Genomic DNA, 8814 nt, shown 5'->3' with positions numbered 1-8814 from the left:
CTTTCTCTTTCTTTCTTTCTTTCTTTCTTTCTTTCTTTCTTTCTTTCTTTCTTTCTTTCTTTCTTTCTTTCTTTTTTTCTTCTTTGTGTGTGTGTGTGTGTGTGTGTGTGTGTGTGTGTGTGTGTGTGTGTGTGCGCAAGAATCCCGGGCATATTTTAGCTGTAAAACTAGGAGAATTTGTCACCAGCAGATCTACACTTAAAGAATGACTAAAGGAAATTATCTAAAGGAAATGATAACAGCAGGTTTAGGACTTCAGAAAGGAAGAAAGCACAATGGAATAGGTAAAATAGGGGTAAATATAATAGACTATTCTTTACATCATGAGTTTTTAAAATCATGTTTGATAGTTTGTATTAGTTCCCTATTGCTGCTGTAACAAATAACCACAAACATAATGGCTAAAGCAATACAAATGTATTATGTTACAGTTCTTAAGGTCAGAAGTTCAAAATTGATCTCCCTGGGCCAACATCAAGATGTTATCAGAACTGCATTCCTTTTGGAGACTCTAGGGGAGGATTGATGTTTTTGTCTTTCCCAGCTTCTAGAGGCTACTTGGCTCCTGCCTCCCTTCCTCCATCTTAAAAAGCTGGTGATGTTGTCCAAGTCCTTCTCACAATTATCTCTCTGATTCTTCCTTCTGCCTCCCTGTTCCACTTTTAAGGATCCTATGACTACCTTGAGCTCACCTCGATAATCTAGTATAATCTCACAATTTTAAAGTCAGCTGATTAGCAACTTTAATTCCATTTGCAACCACGATTTCTCTTTGCCTTGTAACCTAACATATTCACTGGTTCTGGGGATTAGGATGTGGACATATTTGGAGGAGGAGACATATTCTTCTTATCACAGGATCTAAAAATTATTATACTGTCTGATGTGGTGCTCAGTGTATGCAGAGGAAATACTTAACACAATACATTTAAAAGGTGAGGAGGGAGAATCTCTAGAGCAGTGGTTCTCAACCTGTGGATCGCGACCCTTTTGGGGGTTGAACAACGCTTTCACAGGGGTCGCCTAAGACCATCGGAAAACAAAAAGATATTTACATTACGATGCATAACAGCAAAATTACAGTTATAGAGTAGCAACAAAAATAATTTTATGGTTGGGGGTCACCACAACATAAGGAACTGTATTAAGGGGTCGCGGCATTAGGAAGGTTGAGAACCGCTGCTCTAGAGAATTATAATGAGAGAAAAAAGCCAGTCCTAAAGGTTATATAGTAATAAAATGGGTACTTTGGATACCTCATAGATCTCTAATCCTGTCAGGACCCTAGGCTATCTTTCTACTCCTATCCTCCAGGTGTCTTACTGGTGACACTCTTTGGCTGAACACAACCACAGAGCACATGAATCTGTGATGCCGTCCATAAAGGTCAGCCTCCAATGACATGGGTTAGGGTGCAGAAACACGCTTCAGCGCATCATGTCTTCTTTCTTGATTTTTTATTTCGTTCATTTTGGTGGGAAGATATTCTCCCTAGAGGAGCTCCTTTAGAAAGAGTACATAGGAATTAAGTTTTTAAGAACTTGCAATCTGAAAATGTCTTTATTCTTCCCTCATATGTATTTGATATGTATTAGATAGTTTTACTGAGTATAGAATTGCAGTAGGAATAGTTTTCCTTGAGAATTTCCTGATCTTTTGTATGTAAACTGGTTTTCTCTCTGGAAGCTTATAGAATCTTCTTTTTGACCCCAGTGTTCTAAAATTTCACACTGATATTCTGTGATATAGATCTACTCAAATATGTTGGTGGGAGGGGGACACTTGGTGGGTCTTTTCTACCTGGCAGTTTGTGTATTCAGTTCTGAGAAGTTTTGGTTGACTTATGATTTTTCCACGTTGTTCTCTCTGTGATCTTTTCCTGGGAAGAATAGTCATTACTCATATGTTGAACCTGCAGGTCTGCTCCTTTTATTTTTCTTATATCTTTTCTCCTATTTCCCTTTTCTTTTGTCTTTTTTGCTCTACTTTCTCAGAACTTTCAAATTTATCTTCCAACTCTCTTGTTGAAATTTTCTCATTTCAACTATTTTTTAGCTTTCAAGAGATCTTTTTACTCTCTGAATCTTCCTTTGTATAGCACCATTTTCTAGATTCACAAGGGTAATTTTTTTTTATGATTTTTCTGAGGATACTAATACTTTTGTTGATCTTTTCCTTTCTAGGTATAGACTCTATTTTCTCTAAGGTGCTTTTTCTGTTTATTGATTTTGGTCTCTCTTTCATGTTAGAAATCTTCCTCAACTACCTGGTGGTCTGCTCTTATATATTCGTGGTTAAGAATGAGGGGCTGAATAATTGGCTGCTCTGAGTACTTTTGTGGGGCTTGTTACTTTGAATGACACTGTCAGGTGACCTGGATGGGCTATTTGTTGATGAACTCCTGACATCAGTATTTTTGAATCTTTCCTCCCAGGTTGATTATGTTTAGCAGAAAAGAGTCTTCCAGTCTCCTGCCTAGAGGGAAATGTTGGCATTCTGGGAGTCAAGTCAGGGAAGAGAGAGACATTTTTAGCACTTAGCATTGGATATGTATTCAGGCATGTAATCTCTCTGTGTTTGGTATGATAATAATACACACACCTTCAATTATACCTAATGTCCTGCAATTCAGAGGCCTTGTGCTATATCCACTCCTGAGTGTAAACTATTATATTCAGGCAGGGAAAGGACAGTTGCCCCACAATGTGCAGTGCCAGTGGGGATATAGTGATCTAAACCAATGGAATAGCTTCCCCGCACCTTCATATTTTATCTTCCCCTTTACACCAGTTGCAGAGGTATATGGTGCTGCCAGTTGTCAGTCTATTTTCCAGGTTCTAAAATTTTACTGCTCTTTTGTCCTCTTGTGTTCTTTTTCATGTGGGTTTATATGCCTTTTAAATAAAACTTCTTTACTCAAGTTTTAGTGGAATTTTTCAGGGGAGCAAAATTAGATGTGTGGTTAGTCTACCATTTTAACTCAGAAAATCAGTTAGACCTACTTTTTGCTTCTTTAAAAATATGTAATGAGGCAGAAGTTTCAGGATATTGAGATACAGACAAATCAAAGGGTTCTTCTGTCTCCTCGATTCTCTACTCATGACAGTGTGAAACATTATTTTGATTAAACAAGTGTTCATTTAAGCTTCCTGTTTTTGAGAAAAACAATGTTGAAAGTTTGAACAGGCTCAGCAACTACATTTTGGTCCTTGATGTGGACACACAGGAGTTTTTCCTAAACCCATGTCCAAACTTGATGCACAGAGTGGCTGGTTACTTAAAGAACAGAAGGCATCTGTTACCTCTCCTAGGTCAGAATTGATAGCTGCCGCTGAGAGCAAATTCCAACTCTTCTTTCTCATTCAAGGGAAGTACAATGTCCAGGTTACCTCTAATAAACACATGAGACAGCAAGCAAGCTTAATTTCTGAACAAGAAATGTTTCTTATGTTACTTATTACACAATTACATGTGTAAATTATTGAAATATGAATAAATTGTCTTCTGGGAAGGTGCACTCAAAGGACAATAAATAAAAAGTCAGAAAATATTAATTCCATCTGTTTCTCATAAAAAATGAGAAAAAAAAATTAATTGTATGATAACTGTTATGGATACTTCAGGACTACAAAATGGGAATTTTGCCAAGGATCTGTCAGACCGACATTAATTAACATTCATCCTTCCTTCCTTTCTTCCCCCAAACGTGTTTCTCGATTCTCAGTATGTGCAAGGCTCTGAACTAGCTAACGGAGTTCTAGCTGTGAACATGACAGACACTGTCCCTGCCTTCATGCAACTCTACCCTGGCACAGGGACAAGCATGAAATAAGTAATTACAACATGACTTACTGTGATAAGAATATAAAAGAGGAGGACTTGCCCCAATCACAGGTGTAATGTGTCAGCTGAGATCTGAGAGGAGTAAAAGATGTTGATAAGGGGCCTGGGAAAGGTTACCAGACCCAAGTAACAGTGAGTGTAAATGCCCTGAGCATTTCTGCATGGCCAGGGCCCAGACACAGAGACAGATCAGCGATGAGACTGGGACAGAAAGCAGAGTCCACACCATGTTGGGCCGTAACATTCCCTCCTCAGGGAAAGGAAAGAACTCCTCACAGCAGAAACACAGGGCAGCAAATTTACTTGTTCAACAGTTTAAATGGTCATTCTGCTTCAATAAGACAGTACATTTCAATGAAAACATTTTACTGAGGACAAGTTTTCTAAAAGTATATATATAATTTATATATAATAATTAATTATAATGTTATCTATATTAATATATGATATATATTTTAATGGTTTAGACTTTTATTAGAATACAAAGTGGTTCACTAACCAGTGTACAAGAACAGGATCTATTAAGAGTACTCAGTACCATCTGTTTTGTTATAATGTTTGCTAATATACCTACCTCCCAATGTTTTTGTTTTGTTTTAATCACAATTCAGTGTTTAAAAGATAAAGCTTTTTTTTTTTAACATTCAGTTTTGCTCAATGACTAAATGCATGTGTTGTCCTAGATCATGAGGTTAGTGGTGCTTATTTTAATATTAAATGAAAGGGTTCATTTTCACCGAAGCAAGCAGGGAATTAAGCCTACAACTTCAATTACTAATAATTAATTCCCCACACTGCAAGCCATGCATTTTGCATTTAGAACCCCAATGCCCAACGGATAACAAAAATCTATTTTGATCACTTTTTATTTTCATCATTTAAGGAGTACATCTTATTTCAATTAGGAACATGTATTTCCAGATTATAAGAGAGAAAAAAATACCCCTTCTAAAAAACTAGGAGATTTGGAGCAAGGGAGACTTTTGAGTATGACAAAGGAATTGTGGATGTTTTCATTTCTCTTGTTTTTATTAAAGGACCACCTAATATTGCACAGAATTAGCTACTTCCTATCCATGAACCTGTTATTTACAAGCAAGTGGATAATATCCCTGAATTTGTTTTTCCTTATGCATTAAGCTGTTCTTTGTGGCTTTTCACCCTCTGAGGAAGAGAAGGCAATTGAGCACATGATTTAAAATGAGGCAAAATTAAGTCCTGCTCCAAGGCCAGCCCACTTCCTCAGGCAGCAATAGCAAGAAGAGCTTGTCAGAGAGGGAGGCTTGACCTAGACACGGATCCCAGAGACTGATCTCATCAGGATGTTCCACATTTTATTTATTTATTGACAATTTCTGAACAGAAAAAAGCCACCAGGGTATCGCCAAAGCAGACACAATCAGAGCCAAGTTTTTAGGTATAAAAAGAGGTGCTCGGAATTAGGTTTCACTGGAAATAGGCAGACCTGTGTGGCACGCAAAAAAATAAGTTGTAAAAGCCTCATCTTTCAAGTTTCAAAGACTCATTTTCTTCCTGCTTGTAAGTGTTAATTTCCCCCTCCAAATAAATCTCATTATTCATAGCAGAATTAGCTATGTCACATAAAATCTCATTTAAGTGGATGTCAATGAAGTGAAACCATAAATTAACTGGAATTAGCGTCTACATTTGGCTTTCAGGAAAAGGAATGCATTATCAGTCATTTAATTAAAAAGTAATAAGTACAATGGCAAGTTCTAGGGCTAGTACATACCCATCCCAGTCTTCAATCCATGGCTGTACAATGTCCAAACATATCTAGAGTTTTGACTCCCATACCCTACAAGATTTTTAATATGGTAGTAATAAATGAAAAACATTTTCAATTCAGTGCATTATAATTCCCATTTTGAGAAAACAAGGCAAAAAGGATTTTCTGGCTAAAGGAACCTTAGAGATAAAAAATGGTAATAGCTATTCAGCCTAGTAATCGAGCATTCTGATTAATCAATCAACTTTTTCCATCATTAAGTAAAAATGTATACAACATTGACAGAGACCCAGCTATCACATAAAATTCAACCAAAAATTTCCAAATGCAAGGAGTAAAGGGAAAGATTTCCTGGATATTGGTATATAAAACAGATAAATAAAAGCAGATTTCATGCTCTTGCAGGCCATTTAACCATAGCCACTAAAATAATTTAAACACAGCACTCCACCACTGGCCCTGCCATGGATATGCCTGACACATTGTTTTTAGCACAGCCAAATATTTCCACCTTTGGAAATTTAATCTACATTATATAATAAGTGATTTATTTCCACATGACAAACTTAGAGAAAACATTAAAAAGAATTCTTTTTTAATTGCAGGGTTTTTGTTAATGAACCACTCTGATGAAGAAAAGCTAGAGGAGAACATTTTTTTTTGCTTGGGAATGAAGAACAGCTATATGACATTCATTGCTTGGTGCCTGGCTTCATGATATTGTCAAGGTCATGCCTTTAACAGTAAAGGTAAGTCACTCATCTTAGACTCTTTGTTACCTTCCTGTTCCACACCATCTGTTAGACACAACCTCTTTCTCGCTTCTTTTAAGGCTTTGGCTCCTTTTCAGTGGTCCACTGATGTTTTCTGGCACAGACAAGCAAATTCAACCCAGGAACTTTATTGTGGTACCATACGACTGTAAGTTTCTAAGCACAATGGATTTTATTAGTCCAAAATATGCCTACTGGACCACACAGCTCTGAGACCCACCTCCTAGTCATAGATAGCCACAGGGAACAAAGAGAAAAGAGAAGCCTCAAATTTACTTGGAAACATCTACCAACCCTGGAGGTCCAGGACGAGGAGCAGCTGAACGCTGGATGGATTTGCTATTACACAGCTGTTCTTGCCTGGGAAGAGAAGCAAGGGACTCGTACCACTTTCTAAGATTCTGTAAATGACAGACTTCTGAAGGCAATGGCATACCACTAGCTAAAAACATCTGGGTAAGTATACATGAACTCAAAACAGACTAGATCAGAAAGCTAGAAAGGTCTTTGTTGTTTCCCAGTTGGAACTGGAGGCTGTCTCAAGGTTAGCAGTCAGCAAAAGCTTGGAGATGTGCTGTCATTCACAAGTCAAATAGATACTGTTTACGGCCATTGTCTGTCACTCAAGCATTTTTTAGTTGTTTTTCCACTAAGAGATGATGATCTCATACTCCTCTGCTGTATGCTTGCTGTTAGCAAATTATTGTTTTGGGGTGCAGACTTTGGCAGTGCAACACCAACTCTTAGTGAACAGAGGTCCAGAGAGTTCTAGTGGCTGCAAACTTATCAAGGTCATAAAACTAGTTAATAACCCGACACAGGCTTGAACTCAGATCTCTTGTCTGCTGACCTCAAAATTTTTCTGACTATATAAATCATTCTAGTGTTTAAGATAGATTCTTTTTCCTCACTGTTAAGATAGATTCTCTTTCGTCACTGTGATAAGTGGAGCAATGCCACCCCTCTACCGCCACCAAAACATGTTTACATCCTAAACCCCAGGTCCAGTGAATATGTTTTGTCCCATGGCAAAGAGGAATTAGGGTTGCAGATGGCATGAAGGTTGCTAAGCAGCTGACCTTAAAATAGGGGAATTTTCCTGGATTGTCATGGTGGGTCCAATGTATTCACAAAGGTCTGCAAATGTGAAAGGAGGTAGAAAAGTCAGTGTTAGAGTGAGGTAATGTGACAAAGACTTGACTGGATATTTGTGGAGGAGAGACTGTTCCATGACATGAAGATGGACCTGGGCCAGAACAGGTTGCTTACCATAACCCCCCGTTAGAGACTGTCTGATCATAATCAGTGTTCATTCTGACATAAATCAGCACCCCTTTCCTGCCTCCCACCATGTGCGGGTTCCTGGGTAAGCCATTGCCTTGACCTGGTTAAGAATGTAATTTCTCGTACCTGGTAACATTCACATATTAGCACCCGTGCTATTCCCCCCTTTACCCTATATAATTCTTTGGCACCTGCCAGTCGGCATGGCAATCCATTTTGTCTTGCAGCTGCCCAAGATATGCCTCATATATGAGTTTCCCTTAGCACACTCTTAATTACCAGACTGCAGTGGCCAGCTTCTATTTTTGGTCTTTCCCTGTCCTCTGCTTACGGAGGTAGATTTTTAGTTCTGGGGCCTTTCCCTGGGTCTGTATGTACTAACGTTGCTGGCTTTGACAATGGAGGGAGGCCACCAGCCAAGGGCAGCTGCTAAAAACTGAAAAGGCAAGAAAATGAATTTTCCCCAGAAAAGTAGTGCCCTACCAACACCTTGATGTTAGCCCAGTGAGATTCATTTCGAACTTTCGACCTCCAGCACTGGAAGATAATAAATTTGTGTTGCTTAAGCCACTAAATTTGTAGGACTTCATTACAACAACAACAATAGAAAACCGATACTCTCTCCAAAGTGTCTACAACACATGTTAGCAAAACTCAACAATACGTCTTACTATTTTTTTAAAGTACCTGTTATTCCTTTGAGATTTGATCTTAGCAAGTTGTAGCCATTAAGAATAACAGCAAATACTCTAGGCCAGGGGTTGGCAAACTTTTGAGACGGAAGAGCCAATCCTGTCCCTCACAACAATTTAAAAATTATTCAAGGGCTGGCCGAGTGGCAATGGTTAAGAGCTGGCTTGGGATGCCAGAGGGCCCCGGTTTGGATCCCAGTGACACTGCCCTCCACAGCTAATATGCTGAAAAACAGCTCAACCTGGAGCTGGGCTACTGTGAGTTGCCAGCGACGCCGTAGGCTGCAGTCCCTGTGGCAGTGAGTTGCCATGGGCTACTGTGTGTAGCCAGCAGCCAGTGTGAGCGGCCAGCAGCCGCAGTGAGCGGCCGTCCAGAAGCCGGGGACTGATCTGCCTCACCCAGGAAGAGCGCAATGATGGTGCCAACTTGGGCCAGTGAAGCAACGTCCTCCACAACTAGACTGAAAACCAA

At 39.1% G+C, this 8814-nt stretch overlaps 1 long non-coding RNA gene across 1 annotated transcript in view; it reads left to right on the top strand.

Annotated features, from left to right (window-relative positions):
• LOC109379427 (uncharacterized) overlaps positions 1-6585 on the top strand; it is a 25523-nt gene extending 18938 nt beyond the window's left edge. The window contains exons 2-3 of the long non-coding RNA XR_002123201.1: positions 6199-6342; positions 6426-6585. This is a non-coding gene — a long non-coding RNA (uncharacterized LOC109379427). The remainder of the gene's footprint in view (positions 1-6198; positions 6343-6425) is intronic.
• The last annotated feature ends 2229 nt before the right edge of the window (positions 6586-8814 follow it).

Source organism: Hipposideros armiger, unplaced genomic scaffold, assembly GCF_001890085.2.
Source record: "Hipposideros armiger isolate ML-2016 unplaced genomic scaffold, ASM189008v1 scaffold_26, whole genome shotgun sequence".
Lineage (NCBI taxonomy): Eukaryota > Metazoa > Chordata > Mammalia > Chiroptera > Hipposideridae > Hipposideros > Hipposideros armiger.
The sequence above is the reverse complement of the archived record's forward strand: the minus strand, read 5'-3'. Positions and strand labels throughout refer to the sequence as shown.